The 18879-nt window shown below is 51.4% G+C and overlaps 1 protein-coding gene across 7 annotated transcripts in view; it reads left to right on the top strand.

Moving 5' to 3' along the window:
- Positions 1-18879, top strand: part of Rbp6 (RNA-binding protein 6) — a 526892-nt gene that overhangs the window by 67449 nt on the left and 440564 nt on the right. The window lies entirely within an intron of this gene.

The following is an 18879-nucleotide window of genomic DNA, read 5'->3' as shown; positions in this document are numbered from 1 at the left end:
GAAGAAGGAGGTGCTCTTTAACAATCTTTGGGAATATTAGCCTGCTATCTACCTGGTAGGCTACTCTAGCTAAGCGAGGGTGACAAAGTTGAGGCGAAACACACTAACACAAACTCTTGCGCACGCACGTGCACAGGCATAATATTAATAGGGTGCATATTAAAAAAGCCTTGACCGTGAGAAAATTTAGCATAGTGAGTGTGGTACGTAACACACAATGCAACAAAAAGCCAAGGAAAGCAAGGCGCTTGAAAATTCAAATTCAATTTTATTTCCGTAGGAATTCAATTTGTTGCTTTCGAGCACAGGAAAACGACGATTTACACAAGGTCATATCCAAGCAAGATGTGCACTTTTACTATCCGCAAGAACAAAATGAAGAACATAAATTTTACAGGGCAAAGCGAAATACGAAAGAAAGCTGTACAAAACCGTGCTGTGTTGACCGGAGCATAACAGTGACGTACGCGTTGGCATCTATAGTCGTATGTGCTTTGCGTACAACCAATTGGAAAAACAGTAAGTGCAATGACTCGCTCTTCTCTTTAGCCATCTTAAACCCCCCCAGGTCGTTTTGCGAAATCGAACATAATTCTCCGCCGTCGGCGGCGAACGCGAAGCACGAAGGAACCAGCGTGGGAGGTGTTCGCGGTTTGGTTAAGAAACCAATTCAGGGACGGGAAAGACGCCGGGGAACAAAATGACTGCGAGTCGGCCGTAATCGCGCCATTTCGCTCATCCGAAGAGTAAAATTAGAAGGATTTTCCCGGTCCCTTCGCCTGCTTCATGGCTGCACGTCTTCGTTCGCTGTGTTATGCTCGGTTATGGTTTTGGCTTGGTTTGCATTAGCCTCTGCGGATTTTTCTTTCTTGTGAGAGAGAGAGGCAAGTGCAGAGCTTGTAGGCAGTAAATAACGTCGTTCGTGTACAGCGGAAGCCGAACCGCTAAAAAATGGGGCGCACTTATTGAAGCAATTTTTGTCTTTTCTGCTTGAGTGGAATCGTGCACGCAAGCCTTCTCGCAGATTGCGCGGCGCCGCAGCGCTGTCGACCCCTGTACATATACCGCCCCTTTATGAGCATCTTTCAAACCGTGGCGGACAGTTTATTCGCATAATGATTTTGAACGAAGACGACAAGGCACTCGGTTGGCGTTCCATTTCATCTCTTCTTTCTTATCGTTCCCCCCCCCCCCCCCCCCCACGCTCCTTCCATCTCTTTGTTGTGAACTTTTCCTGTGTGCGCGCATGGGTGCAGCGGTCATTTACGTATAAGCCTGTGCAGTTTTATTTTTGTTTTAATAAGAGAGCTGCAGAGTTCACTTCCACCATTGCTCTTGCGGCCATTGTAAACTCACAGCTGTACAAATGGCGAGTGAAAGAAAACGTGAATAAATGTCAAAACGAAAGAACTGAAGGCACAAATAAGGTGTTTTTGAAGATTGTTTGCTAAAGCCGCGATGTTTGTTATGCAGTATATATTTAAGCAAGGATGAAAGACCTGAAAAGAACGTTTTGTGTAAACGCCACTTAGCTTTTGGTACCATTAGGCGTTGTTAATTTGATTTCCAGGCCTGATAGCTGTCCTTAAGTTCCCTTCCCTCGTGTGGGGTGTCAAGAATTAGAAAAAAAAGAAATGCCTCACGAAGGCGCCACAACCTACTTGTTTAAAATTTGTCCAGTCGCATAAGATGCCGTCTCGTCTAATCGCTTTGCTTATCTTACACGAACACATGCGGCGCCATTTAAAGTACATAGGGGTTCCATAAGTGGGAAGTAGTCACATCGCACACTGCCGACGATTTAACGTGTGCTTACCTTATAATTTCCTGCTCCACCGTAGAGTGGCGCCAGTACCCACCTTAGAGCGGGGGCCCGCTGCTTCAGTCTGGTAGAAGTCACCAAAAAAGCTCTCGGTGCAGGGCGGTACAAAAAAGTCAGAACTGTTTAGAGGCATGTCCTGTGAGGAAGGAGTATTCGCCGAGGGGTTTACGGCACATCTTTCAGTTCCTGGCTGCATACTCAGGCTTCCATGAAATTAAGCATTCTCGTGGTTAAGGTGTCCTGAAAAGTCTTCTGGGCGCCAGTACCTGGATTCACTGACGCCGGCTGCATACCCTCGGTGACTCTGCCTAACTTTTCAGAGAAACGGGGCGCGTAATTCAGCGTCACCGATTTATCGATGCGCTCGCAGTCGCCTCATGCGAGCTCGCCTTTGCAAGCGCATTAGCATTCGCGAACGAGTCGTGTTTATTTTCCTCGTGATTACCTGCGACGGGAGACAGTGGCGTCAGGCGTAACTCGTCTACTGCGCCGGCGGGCTGCGGAAACCTGCTGTTGCTCGTGCCGGGAGCCGGTCTTGAAGGTGCGCCGGAGGCTGGTGTGGGAAGAATGGCTCCTCACCCCCCCACTCTCCCTCCGCGTTCTTCGTCGGCGGCCCTCGTGTGTAATAGTACGGCCTGCGGAGGCAGCCTCGCATAGCGGTTCCTCCTCCCCTTCCTCGTCGCCGCCCCGTGTTTCCTGGTCAAGGCCGAAGGCGGAGGGAATCCCTCGCCACTCTCGCTTTCAATCAAGCCGTGCTCTGCGCTCGTCTCCTCCGCGCCGCCGCCGCCTCGCGTGACGGCCGCGCCAGGCTTACGCCGGGCTCGCTTAGGCCGCCGCCTGCAGAGTGCCTCATTTCGGGCCGTCGGCGCCTGTCCCCGAAGTCTTCCGTGGGTCTGTGTTACGACTCCCGATCGCCTGTTTGGCTGTTCTTATCGGTTCTCGCGTTCTCCCTCATTTTGCTGTTGATTTAATGCACCACAACTGTAGGGGAAGCGCTAAAAGGATTCCCGACCTTAAATAGCTTTCGGTAGGTTGAGCGAGACGCACAACAATCCTCACTGCTTTTTGTGGCATCTTTTCCTTCACAGTGAGTGTGACCTGAAACATTCGAAAATGAAGACGTCAATATTGGCTGCCCGGATATCTAGTCATGGGAAATGGCGTTCGATACTGCGGCACCACTAAGAAACTCGTGCGATGTGGCCTCGTGGCTGCTCCGCATGGCTTCTAAGATGGCCGGAGCCATTGTATGTCAGAACACACGCGGCGCGACAGTACCCTTTTGTTTTTTTTTGTTTTTTTTTTGCCACATACCGCTAATCAAGTAACACTTTGGGTCTGCTGGGCTGCCTAGAACAAGGCAAGCTGTGTCTGTTCAGGTACCAGAAGGTGATTCGTACCTGCGGCTGTCGGGCAAAAGGGAAATCTGGATGGCGGTTAGGGCTAGGAGCAGTGAGGGTAATAAAGGTCACGGGTACGAAGGCTGGAAACTGCGGGATAAGAGCGCGTTTTGCCGTCGGTGACGCTGATGTTAAGATAGCTGCCACTGCCAGCCCAGCTGGCGTGTCGGACCTCTCTCATTCGGCGACTTTTATGCGCCGCTAATGGTCGTCACGCCGACTATTCTCTCGCTGCATCGCTTGGGCGGCGTGGTGGGGCGCTTCGGGCCGAGGGTCGCCCGTCTCGACGGCTCGTGGCACACTGCCATGGCCGCGGAGCTCATCAGACTCCCGTCCCACGGCGGGTGGGGCTCCGCTCTCCCGTCCCCGGACTCAGAGGGACTGGGGTGTGCGAAAGGGTAATCAAGACGCGAAGCTCTCGTGACGTCAGCAAAGAAGGCAGCATAAGCATTGAGTGGGAATCAAGCACTCGCTTTGCCGCTATACGTACGTGCGCCACCTCTGGGCGTCCAAGCAACGCAGTTTCATCTGTTGCAATGGGGTGAAGTTGCGTTGTGCGAGGATTCTGACAGTAACCCCCACGCTTTATTTATCTTTTTTTTTCGAAGCACTTCGACTAGAAGAAGTTTCAATGGAAAGCGTAATTTGCGGCCTTTCATAGATACAGGGGATTGGATAGGAGTTAGCGGTGTGAATGCTCCTTGCAACAAATAACTCTGGGTTTTAGCGGAATCGGAATCCTTGCGTGAAATGCTAGCTGAGGTGTCTTCGTATACGATTAGTCGAATAAGGCCGAATCATCTTTTTCCTCTTTCTTTCTTACAAGCGTTTCGGCAGTATAAAACATCGACACAGAGGAGGAATGGGGACGTCAGAACAGTTCAAACATGTATGGATGCCAAGCGCAGACCGAGGGTACAGTGGCGCCTGCGGTTGGACATATAAGGAAGCGATACCGTCTCTGTACTTCTCACCGCAAATCTACACGTTCACAAGGAGCTCACGATCGATATTAGTTCCAGATGACGTACGCCGACCCCTCGCGTACGTTAAGTGTGACGTCAGGTCCTTGCTGTTAGACAGTTTGCAGACGCCAATGCCACTAACAGCGTCCGAGCCTCGCCGACAGCCGCGTCTTTTCTTCCCTTGAGGCGGCGGCTCGTCCGCGGTGTGGGCTGCTCCGTAACCGAAGCGTCGTCGCACGCCGCGCGGCAATTTGCGAGGCAGTGTGTTCCCCCTGCCATTAGCGTAACCGCCGAACGTCGCTCGGCCCGGTGCTTATCGTCATTGCCGCGCGCTAACGTGCTACGAGAACCGGGGCCTGTTCCTTATCTTGTTCCGCCATTGTTGGCCCCTTATTTACCCGGCAGCAGCTCTCTTGATATTCGCCTTTTTATTTTTCTTTTGCCCCGTCCTCTTCCTCACCCTCTCATCCACGGCCGCTAACATTCATAGATCGCCAGGTGCTCCCTTTATTCAAGCAGGTTTTACGAGTGCGCAGGTTGGCAGGTCGCACGGGGGTGATAGGAGAGGCAATGATTTTACAGCCGCGGGTCAAAGGCGAAGCGCGCTTGCGAAGCATGTCCTTCATCGCGCGGTCGTTTTTATGCGCCTATTTTTTCTGCGCTTGCTGGCTGAGGTCGAGCCAAGCGAGAGTCCTTTCACCGCTTCATGCCCACGACGCTGAGAATTCTTTGCGGCATAGAAAGAACCAGTAGGCAGACGGGGGGCCGGTATGTCATCGCATGCCGGTTGTAATCTGACTGACCCTAACTGAGTATATGCAGCCACCGATATCACACCCGAATTCGATGTTACGTTCGTCCCGGTAGAATTCAATTTCCCTTGGTCACTTCTTCTGAAGAATCACTATTTCGAAAAATGCAAATGACAACGCCTCCCCTTACTGAATGTATGCCTCATGGCACATTTATCGAATAAAAGAAAAAGACCTTTGTCGGTTCTGTTTTGGCGTCATGCCCAGACGAGATGGGTGCACGCATTGCAAGACTGGAATGAGATCCGTCATGGTGGTTCAGTGATTTTTGCAGTTGGCTGTTGGACCCAAGGTCGCGGAGTAGAATCGAGGCCGTGGCGGCTGCATTTCGATCAAGTCGACAGTAAAAAAAAATAATCCAGTGTGCTGTGCGATGTCACTGCACGTGGAACAACCACCGGTAGTTGAAAGTTATTTATTTATTCCTTAAATGACCGTACTGGGGTATTACAAGACGGTTAACCGTTAGTTTTTCACTGATTCTTTCCATGAAATTATCAAGAAGCCTCCACTACGGCGTCCCTTAGAGGGAGAAATTGCGGTAAAGGTGCTCGTTGTGCTTTAGTAGCATATTAGGAGGCGGCATCCACAGTAATTTCAAAGCTCGTAGCTTGGAGCGAAGGAATGGGGCACAAAAAAAAAAAAGTGTGACTTTAGTCGGCGCACCACAGTTTTATGCTGTATAGGCACTCTCCGCCTGCCACGTCCAACGAAGAATCTTTCCTTTTTAGTTCCGGAAACGCGGTCTCTTCGACGAGTAGGTGGCACCGTCCTCTCTAAACATTCGATAGGGCATATGTGAGGAATGTAGTGCGCGACAGAGTTCGTCGTCCGTGTTACGGGGAACTCATTCGTACGATGAGTGATGCCACGCAGGGGCGTTGGTGGCGCCGCGCTGCGAACGGCGGCGGTGGCGGGGTGTGGAGGATTCTGCGCGCTTATGACCCGACACTCATTTGCCACGCGTCGCCATTGCGCAACAACACCAGCTCGCCGCAGCCGCGCTAGCTCCGCGAGCGCGGGCGTTGTATTCTGCAATACCTGCGAGCCTCTTCCTCGCATAGCCTGGATGCCAGGCGGCAGTAAGTGGCGTGTCGCTGTCTGGGCAAGTGAGATGGCGGAGGGGACCTTGGGTCGCCCGCCGGACGACGAACGTTTTTACTTTTTCGTGTGTACTTCTCTCTACAGCGGCGCTTCATGCGTGTTTGGAGGAGGAAGGTGCGCGCAGCGCCCACGGCACATTTGTGGGCCTCTTGTTTCCTTCTTTTTTGTTTTATCTTTCCGCCGGAGATAACGAGGCGACACACTTGCTGAGCTGCGCCCGGGTGCAGGCGTCTTTGATAGGCAGCCGGAGTGCACGGAAGCGGCGAGGACGTTGTCGTCTTCTCCCGCAGTTTCGGCCCGAATTAAGCGCGTCATCCCCAGTGATGCTAACTCGGTTCTCAAGAGCAACGTAGTACATAGCCGGTGCCTGGTTGACTAAGTTTTCTTACTCGGAGGTCGAGTAGGGCGCGTGGTTTATAGATGACGTACACGTGACGTCGTGGATGCCAGGATTGCGGATTAGCATAGTTTCTGCAGTGATGCGAAAAAAGAACTGCGCCAACGAGACACGGAGGGCGAAGAGGCAAAGTGTGTTTGTGTGCGTCTTTGCCTCTTCGCCGTCCGTGTCTCGTTTGCGCAGTTCTTTCCTCGCATCTTTAATGAACCAACTGGCCCGACATACTCTATTCTGCAGTGACATCGGAGGAGATGCTGGTAAGCAGAGTATATAAGTGCAGATACTTTCACCTTAGTCTTGGTTCACAAACATCACCACCGCTGTAGCGTCATTCTCGACATCTTGGTACGTCGGCGCCTTTCTGCGCTGCCACAACGTCATCTTGGTGCTGCGCGAATATTTGCTCACAGGAATCAAGTTGAGCTTTCAACAGATCATCGCTACGCAACGGTCGGACAGAAAAAGCCCTCTAAGCTTGGCGACTGTTGACCAGCTTCCTACTGCTTACAGCTTTACAATCCGCAATCGCTCTGTTGGATCGCTGATGGCGCCAGCGAAAACGTTCCTCCGTCAGCGCTGCTGCTGCTGCTGCTCTTGATGCGACAAATGTCGCACTTTTCGTATTGACCGTCTGCAGCTCTGTCTGCGCTTTGCGTTGCCGCCACAGTTGCGAGTGCAGCTCGGGCAGTGGCGAGCAGACGCAGCCGGGGCTATCGGGTTCGCATACACCCGATACAGCGCACGCCCCGCACGCTCCTCGGTGACGAAACCAGCCCGGTGCCAGCGCTGAACTCCTATACCAGAGCACTTACCAGAGAGTGGTCGGCCGGCTCAGGGGAAAGCCGCGGCTGTGCACATAGCAACGGCCTGTGGCCACCGCCTCACTCACTCCCTGTACTGCCCGCTATACAGCGCCCCTGTACAGCGACGTGGAAGTGTCCCGAGTGCGACCCCGTTCGGCTGTCGGCACATGTGCTGACCTTCGACGAATACATTCGTCTGCTTCTCTCCAATCACGCACTTTAATTGAAATGAAATTACAGATACATTCACACGCTAAATGCTGGGTGCAGGTGCTGTAGACGTGTGTTCTGATCTACTGGTCGTGAAAACTTACGCATTCTATCGAGGCTACCTTCTGCTTATATACCTGCACTTTGTCTGCTTCATGCTCCTGTTCTTCCATGCTCTCCTGAAAATAACCTGCATCTTCCAGCCTGCGCGTACATGTACGAAGTGGGCTATGTATGCCGCACTGTATACAGCGTACGCAGTTAAAGACTCGGGTGGTCTTAACTGTTACGCAGGTGAGCTTTTGTACCTGTGTATTTACCCAGGTGAAGCTCTTAAGTGCGGAACGGAAAGTGTTGCGGCGATGTAGGGACGGAAAATTTGGTCCGCAGTATTCTGGCTCGCAAGCTGCACAACGCATTTCTGCGTTGAAAAGCGACAGGGTGATTGGAAGTGAGGTCAGCGCGTAGAACGGCTTTTCATAGCACTGAACGAGCAGTGGCGTTCAAGGCGCAGCTACTGCAGATCGAACCATGGTTGTATGTGCTCTAAATGTTCGGGCTATCACTACACAACTAAGCAGCATTGTTTTGCGCAAGAGCGATATAGTTAAGAAAAAGTGCCTCAGTGCATGGCTGCGTCAACGATTAAAAAAAAAAATTCATAGGCATTTTCTTTAAAGTTAGTGCACTTAAAATTCGTAATGTCCGTCTGCCTTGTCGATAAAACGTAACCATAGAAGACAGCAAAAGAAGCACACATCTAGGTTAAGTGTCAAGAACTTATCCAAACTTTGTATAACGGGACCCTGTTTGAATCTCGCAGGCAAGGGGGATTCAGCGTGACGTGCGAATGGATTTGCTTATGAGCGGGATATTTTAAAATATGTTTACATACCTGCGTAAGCGTCTGCTTCGCCATTATCTTCCTGGGCGACTCTCGCAGAAGACTTTTTTGTCGATACCTGTTCGCGTAGAGCACCTGCACGCAGTATTTGGGCGAAAGCGTTAGCGCTCTAGGGCCCTGTATACAAATTAAGCGTGCCGTTAAGTGATGCAGCTGACTCTCCTGAATAGAGAGAGAAATTCACATGCATTTATTTGACGTCATCTGCGAAATACGCTCACAGATAAAGAAAAATAGGGAAAATTAGCAAAAAAGGACCAAGAGAACCGGGCAACGTCGCCAGGTATACTTCGCCGAAGCCGTCGGCAGTACCTATTTGCTCCCCTGTGGTGCATAATGTCCCTGGCGATCGCTACCTGCTGCATGCATTACGTTATACGCGGCGGCGTTATCGCATCTGCACTATATGCCAGGCGCACATATGTATATATATGCTTAGTTTTACGTGTTCCTGGAAACGTAGTGTGCTCGACATGTGATGGGAACTTGCTAATTCGTTGTGCGTAAGATGGTGACGCTGGTTTGGTAATTGGTGTGCCCAGCCGGTCTTACAGTCGCGGCTTGTATTGGCGTAGAACTCAACGTGCCGGCTTAGCAGCAACTTAGTTAACGACAATTAGAAATGAACTTGGCCGCCGCGGTGGCTCGTTCAATGGTTATGGCGCTCGGCTGCTGACCCGAGAGACGCAAGTTCGATCCCGGTCGCGGCGGTCGAATTTTGATGGAGGCGAAATTCTAGAGGCCCGTCTACAGTGCGATGTCAGTGCACGTTAAAAACCTTCAGGTGGTCGAAATTTCCGAAGCCCTTCACTACGGCGTCCCTTTTAGTCTAAGTCGCTTTGGAGCGCTAAACCCCCATAAACCAAAACCAGAAATGAACTTGTTTTACTTCAGTCTGAAACTCGCTTAATCGCCATTGCAGCGCATAATGGCATATGGTAAAATGAAGTCTTTCGGTATTCAACCACCTAACGTTTGATAAGAAGAAAAAAAATTTATAAGCTCAGTTCATCCCGGCAAGGCTGAGTTTAATATTATAGATAAACAAAGATGAGAACATCAAGCAACTGGCAGCAAGCTACAATGTAATAAAAATAATCAAATGCTTTTTTCGCCTGCGCTTTTGTGGAAGAGGGATTTTTCTAAATCATCCGAGTTTGACCTTTCCCTTGCGCGCGTACGTTCTTTCCCTTCGTGACATGCTTTCATCGGTCGACGTTGGTAGGTTTGCACTCTTTAAGCTCGTCTTTCGTCAGCAGGCTGTAAGCATCCCGCGATCTTCTCTTTAATTTTGCGTGGCAACGCGATGGACGAAGGGGGAGGGAGTGGACGTCCATCCGTAGAAAGCTCTCCCGCCCCACACCCTCGTCCCTGTCCTCGCCCTCTCACAGTTTTTGTTCTCTTCCCGCTTCCGCTACTCTGTCGTCCGCAGCGTACGCTTCTTTGTTGCGAGCGTTGCTTTCAAGCGCTGCAGAGGTGAATTAAGACGAACCAAAGCGGAAAAAAAAAGAAAAAAAAAAAGAAATGTGAAGCGAACCAGCGAAGTGCAGGGAGGAAGAAAGGGGCTCTAATCCACTTAGTACCGCGATTATCCATCATGCGCCGGACAGAGTGGATCGCGGGCCGAGATTTGTAGGATTCGCTCTCGGCCCGGAGCTTTCACGTCGTCCGCGCTCTTCCGTCTTATGATCGGAACCGGCTGGCAGCGGCGGCAGCAGCCGTCAGGGCCGTGGTCTAAGTGGATTCGCGGAACAGCCATAAGTATTACAACGCAAGCTCGGACCAGCGCTTGATGCTGGTTGAAAGACGGCTGCCCCGAGTGCGAGCGGCCAAGTGAAGCGAGCTGGTTGATACTTGGCATATCGGACAGGGGGAGCCTCGGATCTCTGCGTAAGCATCAACGTGGGTGTGGTGCACACTTTTGCTGCATCAAGTAGACCCATGTTTGAGGGAGATACCCTGAAATCTTATCAGCATTTGCTTCGAAACTTATCATATGCGGTTCCGCGGCGGCGTGGCGAAAAATGCCCATCGAATCAACCTATAGAATGAGCACATGTGGCGTGGACTAGACTGAGTTTTCACAAGCCGGAGTTCGCGCGGCATGCAAAAGCTAGAATGTCGTATAAAACTCGCAATGTGACTCGCAGGCTTTTCAGTGTAAGTGGTGTCTTTAAGAGAGAGAGAGAAACATTTTATTTTCTTTCAACTGAAAGTGGAAGACAAGGCAAAAGGCATGGAGCCTGACAAGGCCTCGTCTCTCTTCTAAGTCAGTCCCTGATGCGCTCAGGAGTTTTAATGTACTTAGAGACTTCGAGTGAGAAAATAATCAGTCCATGCTTTTTCGTGCCAGTTGGGCTTGTGCCTGCGAAATCGGAAGGTTGCCTGTCCAGTAGGGCGTGATTTACCCGCGGCGTCGTAACGCCTGTTTGGTGTGCGGTCTGAAATGCGAATATTTTCGTAGCAGCTGGAACCCTCTCTCATCTTTTACTTTCCCGCAGAAAGTTCTTTCAGATGAACTTACCGCCTCTCTGCCTCATTGTCACTTACTTTTTCGCCGCCGTTGGCTTTCAGTTATAGCCGACCCCCCTCCCAACTGCCAGGTAACGATGGCCGCTCCTGCGCAGATGTTTACCGCGGACTCGCGGTTTGCGTTTCGTAATCGGCAACTACGTGTACGCGCGTTCTTCCTCCTCCTTCTTCTTCCGTGTTTTGATTTCACGGGGGTCCGCGGCCCGGCCGAGGCGGTCACGCGGGCCCCTCTTTCCATCGCCCTGCCAGCCCCGCGCCGTCGCACTCGTGTACGGCGGCCTGACGTTCGAAAGCGAAGTCGTTTGCGTCGCTCTTGTCGTGTGCACGCCGCCCGGTTCGCTTTTGTTTTGTTGGCTTTTTCTTTTTTCCCAATGTAGTATACCTTTGTTCTACTGCCTCCTCCTCTCTCCGACGCTATGTAATGGAACGAAGTGGGAAACTGCGCGGGTGAAGAGGAAAGGGGGGGGGGGGATTCTAAGGGAAAAGGTATGGCAGGGGGGGGATATGGCTTCTGGCCGGAGCGGATTGCTTTTTGGTAAATTGAGCGGAACAGCCACGGACGCAGGAGAGAGCTGCTGCTCGGGCGGGGCTACGCTCCGCGTCCCTCTTCGTGTACGCGATCCATTCAGGGATGAGGGAGAGGGGGAAGAACCACGAGAGGGAGAGAGGGGAGTCGGCAACAGAAAGCTCTCCCTGGGTTCGTGCGTGCGCGCGTGTGTGCCTACTATCACATGCTCGAGCCTTGTGCCATTCTGCATCACTTGAGTCCTCGCTTCCGTTTGTGTCACAGTGTGTTCAGCGCTGCAGTCTGATCGGCCGCTCGCATAGCTCGAATTTTCACCATAATTCGTGCTCAGACGTCGTATCGACCGCAGAGCGCCGCATGCGGCGCCCTGACGGCGACTGGCGACAGTTTAGCTCTGAAAATCAACGATTCGCGGAACATGTGTGCGTAACGTTGCCGGTGGCCAGCCAGAACTAAGTTCTCCAGTTTCATCTTTTGACCTTATTTTGCTATGCTTATTACTAGCTGCAAACGAGAGCGGGCGCGTATTGTTGCCCGAATGAGGAGAGTTCATGTGTTCCGGCACTGCGCTTCCATTTCTGTACAGCTAGACCCATTTAGGCCCGCCCAACAGCGCCGGCCTCTGTCCGCCACATTTACTTGTGCACGTTCATTGAAGTCTTTGATTGAGGTCTTTGATGATTACTTTGTCTCCCCTTTTCCACTTTACGTCTCCTATTCGTTTTTTTTTTTTTTTAGTGCAAGGCAGTGGTTCGAAGTCTTCTGCCGATTAATTTTCTTTCTTTCCTTGTCGCTACCTCTCCCTTTAGGGGCTCGGCGAATGACAACGCTTGCGCGGATTTCAGCGGTAGGATGCGGCTGTGCGTTCTACTGGAGGTAGCACTAGCGACAGCTGTCTTAACACCGGTTTCTACGAACAATGAAGCCATGTGGAAGCGAGTACAGCTGAAAATACTGTTGGTAAAAGAGATAAAGAAAGCAGGGCAGTCATTTTTTCGGCGATATTGGTGCCAGCCTCAACAGTTCCGCACGCTTCGCTCGCTGCGGCGTCGCGTTCCCCCAGAGTGAGCCTGCGGCGCATGCAGCATCGGCACCGGTCGGCATTTGGCAACGTCCGACTGAATTCGCTATAGCCGAGTGGCGGCTGTGGCAGCGTTCGCGCGCCCTCTCTCCTTCTCATCTGCAGCCTCCTCCTCTCCCCCGCCTCTTCCGTTTCCTGCGTTTGTGTGTGTCGTGGTCGCGGCCAAACAGTCCCGCGCCACTGAGCGGGGAGACGCGCGCACATGCACTCTCACACGCACTCGCACAAAGAGAAATAAGAGGAAGTGGAAGCGTGGAGAGAAAGCCTTGTCTGTGAACAAAATGGAGGAGGAGGGGAGGCGAAGAGGCATGCGCCGTGCGTTTGTACGGTGGATACGGAAAAAACAACAACATACCTTTCACCTTGGGGCGGGGTCAAAGGGGTGCGTCACAAAGCTCGCTCATGCTGTCGTTGGTAATACGCGATTATTCCGTGACAGCTGAAGCGCATAAAAAAAGAGCAAATTGTGCGATTGATGAGGGTATGGGTCGCACCAATTAAATTAATTGCTCTGTATTGAGAGAGGGATTGCAGTGGGATTAGCGCGAACCATCGGGGCAGGCTGTTCATTGGTATGCCGGTATAGCAATCACGCTTCCGTAGATTAATGCATTCGTTGAGGGTTTTATTCACTGTATAGCGCTGATTTACAAAGGTCGATCCCCAGTGGAGCCGGATACTCACCGGTTTTCCATAGGCACGCATTCCCTGGCCTTGTGCTCGGCTTGTCGGCGGTGAAATGCTTGAGAAAATCGATCATTGGCCTCACCTTGTACAAGTAAGCGAAAAGACCTGGCGCAATGGCACTCTTTAGCACCATGACGCCCCTGCGCCCTGAAAATGGATCGTCGTAATGATATCCTTTCGCAGTAGAGCCCCGCAGGCAAGTCCGCCGAGCATAGGAAACCAACGCGCGCGCTCTCCGTCGTGTGTCGCATCTTTTCACGAACCCGACCGGCGTCGACGTCGTTCTCCACGGCTGGAGGCAGAGCCGTGACGCAGCCCGGGGCACGGCTCGCGCGACAGCGGTCGCGTCCCCTTAATGGCGGCAGCCTTTGCTGTACGAGCGCTTTCTATTGATAGCGTCCCCGCGCAGACAGAGCTTCGCAGTTACTGCCGTATAGCTTCGTATACTGCTACAGGGCCACGTGGGTCGATCGCGCTGCTGTGCAGTGCGGGCGAAACCGTATGTTTAGGCGCTGAGAGGTAGCGGTGCAAACTGAAAAACTGGACGATGTGTAGCATTATTAAACGTGGTTAGCTAAAACAAAAGCGGACAGGATGCTTTGAAGGGCGACGAATACAAGAACTGCTGTCAGCTCACATGCACAGAACATATGATCAATTCAATCCTCGGAAGAGAATGCCTGTGGCGCCAATTCTCATATGGGCACGTCAGAGACGCGAATCCATGATGTCGTGTCCGGCCGAGAATAAGGAAGACGAGCGCGTCTTGTTCTCTATGTTGCTTAATCTGTGCGTCGTGTTTTACAGTTCCGTTACCAGCTTTGCCGTCGGTGAAATGTCGACTGTTCTTGGTCGACTGCATCTTATTTTGATAATTCGTCAACCGTCATAACATATGCTGAGTCACACCGGTCCATTCTGCGCCAGTAAAACTGCAAAACCTCCATTGGCCGGTTTTATGGCGCGAGATGGAGGAGAGGTCGTTGACGTTAGAGAAAATGGGCGCTGTGTGAATTATCTAGTTTACGATTTATGATTTAAAAGAGGCAACGTTTCGCGATCGGCCGATAATTATGCGCCATGTTCATGCCGCGCTATAGCCTGTATAGCCTGCAGCGCGTAAAAGTGTTTTGGAGCGCAGAAGGTGCACTCCAACTAAAGCTTATTCGGATCCCGTTAAATAAAAACTAAGAGGGATGCTATATAAGCTGCTATATCGTGAAATTATAGCGTTTAAGTATATTGGATCGCCTACCATATTTCTCGCTGTTGCTTTTATCTTGTTGTCTTGTGTTCTGTGTCAATTGCTCTGTAAATTGGAAATATATATGAAATGACGCTTACTGACAGCTACTTTAAAGGGAATAATAGTGGAGCCACCATTGCAGCATCGAAGACCGAAAACTGTTATCTTTGATGCGCACCTTCTTACCAATACGGCGACTGCTCTATAATGTTATTGTAGCGTGGTTCTTGAACTGCCGGCACCAAATATTGCTCTTAATATTGTTGGTAGATGTGCGGTTTAAAACCTAGACTATACTTTCGATAGGCGAGGTGTAATGGATTAAATAATCTCCTGTCTGGTCTGCCTGGCACCTAAAGGAATCCGACGGGTGAGGCCTTATTTCTAGCAGCGGGCTTCTCTGCTAATAGTTGCGTGGGTTGGATTGGCAATTTAGGCACTGTATGCGTTATTTGGTTTTATCAGAATTATTATCATTTTTTTACTTTTAAGGGCGCCCGATGATGCAGTACTTAATGGGAAGGGGGAAGTTCGTTTCGATGAGTTATTTATGATAGTTAAAGATTAAGCACTGAGGCGGTTGCATATATCCTCGTGATATCTTCGACTGACCTGGGCACTTCCTGATGTGGCGCTTGATCGTTATCGTTCGATTTCGTCAACCTCCCCAACCTCCATCTCACATTCCTCTACAACACCCGCGTCCATAACTGACGCTGCTTCCTAGTGCGCATTTGGTGGCCGCGGAAGTCGTAACTCCATCTGGCTGTGAAAAGCAGAAATTATTTTCCCTTTGAAAATGACCCCAAGGTCGCTGACGTTAAAGTGCTGTCCTCCAGCGGTACATCCCGCGCTGCTCTCGGGGTTTCGCGGAAACACGAGGCGAGCTTAGTTCCTTTGCATTATTCAGTCCCGCTTCTGATGACCGAGTGTGCGTCCTTTCCCAGCTCGTTATTCGGCGCCACGCTCTGTGGCGATGCGGCTGCACATGTATAGGAGCCTCAACAGCGTGCTTGGAGATGGGGACCACGGCAGTGCGTTACCTTGTTCCGGTGGCTTGGCTGTGGGAACCGAATGCTTCGTATAGTGAAGGAGAAAACTGAACAAACAGCAAAAAGGTTTGCAGTCTCAAGTTTAACGCCGGCTGTCTGTGCCATTGGTGGATTGCCCGCATTTCACGGATCAGTGCGTCACTTTTTATCTGCCGTGACGTACTATTTCCGTGTTCTCAGTGCGTCTCGGCGTACAGTGCAACAGTGCTACATCAGCGAGACGCATAGGCCCTTCGCTTCCTTGTTGCCCTGCGGTAGGGGTATAAGAGAGCCTCGTGGAGTGTCTCTTCGGCAGGGTTCGGACCACGTGTGTTGGGGGTGGTGAGAAGGAGGGCGCCGCAGTGAAAGCGAGGAGTTGGTGGCCAGAGGTCAGGCCGTGATTTCCCAAAGGTGGCCGCGGAGAAAGGCGTCGCCACCCTATCTTATCTTCAATTGCCCCGCCGCCGCCGGTCCGGTCGGCAAACAAGAGGCCGCCGCGGCATTCGCCTCCGAGATGACAGCTCGAGCAGCGGGACGGCCGGCGATAAAGCGGAAGAAGAAGAGAGCTTTCTGCGCTGGAGATGAGAGCGCGACGGCGGGCGCGGCTCCGGACCCCGCTGGCCCGACGCCGCTATGCACCAATCTAGCAACGACGAGGAGCCGGGCAACATCCCGGATCGCTCGCAACGACGATCGCTTCTGCCACTGGCAAGGGTGTAGTGAGGCCGGAGCGCAGGCTGTAGACCGGTATCGATAGGCGCGATAGGAACGTGTCGTGTTCTTCTGGTGTGGTCATTACTTCTCTCGTCCTTCGCGTTTTGTATTGCTTTTTTATTATTTTGTACGCTACACCAAGCACTGGTAAAGCAGTTATGCCCTTGCGTCGTGGGCTGAGCGTGAAATGGTAGCAAGGGAGGGAGGGAAAACTATTTTAGGCCAGGTCTCTTGTTCAAATCGGTGCGTTTTGAGTCTGTATATAGCTCGGCTTAGTGTTGCTACGTTGGTGAGGTGCGCAACCAGTAGCGACCATATTGTTTGGCGTAGTTCAGTATCAGGAGCGGCCCTGTTCTTCCAGCAATTGCGGTACGGGGGAGGGGGGCCGAAAGAGATGGCTTGCGAAGAGTGCACCGACATGGCTTAAGCAGAAGTTATGGCTTTCTAGACGATATCAGTACCGTTATTTAGCGCGATGCAAAGGGAAATCGGCAACAGGAAACGGAAAAGCGGTGTTTAAGGGAGAGAAATGATTACGACTAGCTTCAGCCTGAGTGTGGCCGCACGATTACGTCACGCCATTTTGGTTTTTCTTTCTCGCAATTTATTCTGATGAGGTATTTTTTTTTTACATGTAACATGGGTCTTCTGTATATTTTTATTTCGCCACTGTACTAATTTGATGTTCCGTAATTCTTAATGTGCTTTTATGCCTGTGTGTATGTCTTCGCGGTTCCGCTGCCGGTCGGGCTCTTCCACTTAAGCCCTATGAGGCTTTGGCTGGCCGGATTTTTTACATTTTTTTAAATATTTGGCGCAGCAAAGTATTATTATTATTGTTGTTATTATTATTATAATTAGAACAACTTTTTAAAACCTTCGTAGTTAAAATGGAATTTACCTTTTCATGTATAGGGTTCGAACCTGGAATCACCGCCGCACCTGGGCGGCTGCCGTAGCTATCAACTGAGCTGAGCTAGGGCGAGGGATATATATCGACCAACTACTCTTGCAGGGGCAGGACTGCTGCGCGATTCAATAAAAATGCGCGCGCCTACGGGGGCATCCCGTGTACGTCGTGAGGCCGCCGAACCATTTTCTCGGGCACTCTTGTGTGACCTGGCGCAATTAGCAAAGCAAATCGGTTTTGTGTCGTGTACTGTACTGCCGGATTCGTACGGGACTCGGCTTCGGATGTCGACGTTTGTAAGGCCGTCCTGCGCGCGCGTAGCGTAACGCATGTGAAATCGCGCACTTGCGCTCACGCATCGCGTACACGCTGCGCGCGACTTTGCATGCAGAGAGGACGCGCCCACTGGGCGTAACTCGTGCGCTCGCGGTCTTGTGAAATGTGTACGGCCGAGCTCCGGCGTGTACCGGTGAGCGACGTCGGCTGCCCGTTATTCATATGTGGCATTGCCGGAGGATGAGGCCGCCCTGTGTTGATTGAGGCTGTATTTGCGCAGTATAAAGAACGGATGAGCTTCGCAACAAGGTAAGAGCAAATGAAAGACAGGAAAGAGATGCCGACAACCGTACGTTAATTGCAGAGTGGTTGTTCCACTTACGAACATGCCGTTAACTATCTTAGGGATAGCTGTAGGTTTAATGGACACTGATGTCGAGACTTTCTGGAAGCTAAACATATGTGTACTCATGGTACCACACGTGTTGTCATTGAGTGCCGTGTTGAAGACCGGTTCACAATTCTTTTCCGGGTGCTGCTTCTCCTTTATTTTTGTGCTTATTTTTGATTTTTTAATCCAATTTTTATCGGCAGATCTTCCCCAGTAGAACGCCAGAGAGCTAAAGTATAGTATGTGCCGGTCGCGCCAGAGTATGTAGTCCCAGTAGGGACGAAAAATCATAGCCCGTTATTACTACCGGATAATTATGACCTCCGTGTATGCGGTAAGCTATGGCTGACAAAGTCGTTCTACAGCCTCTGCAATATTTGTGGCCCACAGATCTCAGTGGCGGTTGTGTAATTTTCCTGGACGAATGTAGAGCCAGTTACTTTCTCTCCCTTTGTTTCCTCCTCTTCTTTACTTCCCTCGCAAATGATGCTGTACTTTAACCGTAATTGGGTCGCTTGAGCGATTTCTATACTTTATCCGCGCACCATCCCCGGCCTTGCTAGAGATGACCCTTCGGCGCAGCGTCCCCAAGTATCTGGAAAGCGTGAGGCACGCGAACGCCTTTGCATGATCGCTCCGTGCAAAGGGCCGCAGGGCAGTGACCGTGACGAGATTTCTCTAGCGAAAATAAACGCCCGAGGCATCGCGGAATAAAAGCAAAACGCGCGCGGATCCCCACGAGCGCGCCATGCGCACCCGATGGGACCGTTGCTCGGTTTTCTTCTTTATCTCCTGCTATCACGCCGTGTAATCTTCTCGTGCTCACATCGCTTCGGGAGCGTTGCCGCCCTTATCGGCTGGGTGGTCGTTGAGCGAAAGTGAGACGATAACCTTGGCTTGCGCGCTATCTGCATTGTTTGCACGACCGCTTATCAACACTCAAACGGCGTTGAGGAGGGGGCCACTGGCTTCAAGTCGTCGCTGACGGCGGTGAATTCTTTCTTGCGCTATTCCGCGTTCGATGAGCTCTGGAGTGCAAGGGGCAACTGCGAGCGTAACGTCGGGTCA

The sequence above is a fragment of the Amblyomma mixtum genome, chromosome 2 (genome assembly GCF_055824585.1).
Source record: "Amblyomma mixtum isolate Tamu chromosome 2, ASM5582458v1, whole genome shotgun sequence".
Lineage (NCBI taxonomy): Eukaryota > Metazoa > Arthropoda > Arachnida > Ixodida > Ixodidae > Amblyomma > Amblyomma mixtum.
This window is presented reverse-complemented; position numbering and strand designations above follow the sequence as displayed.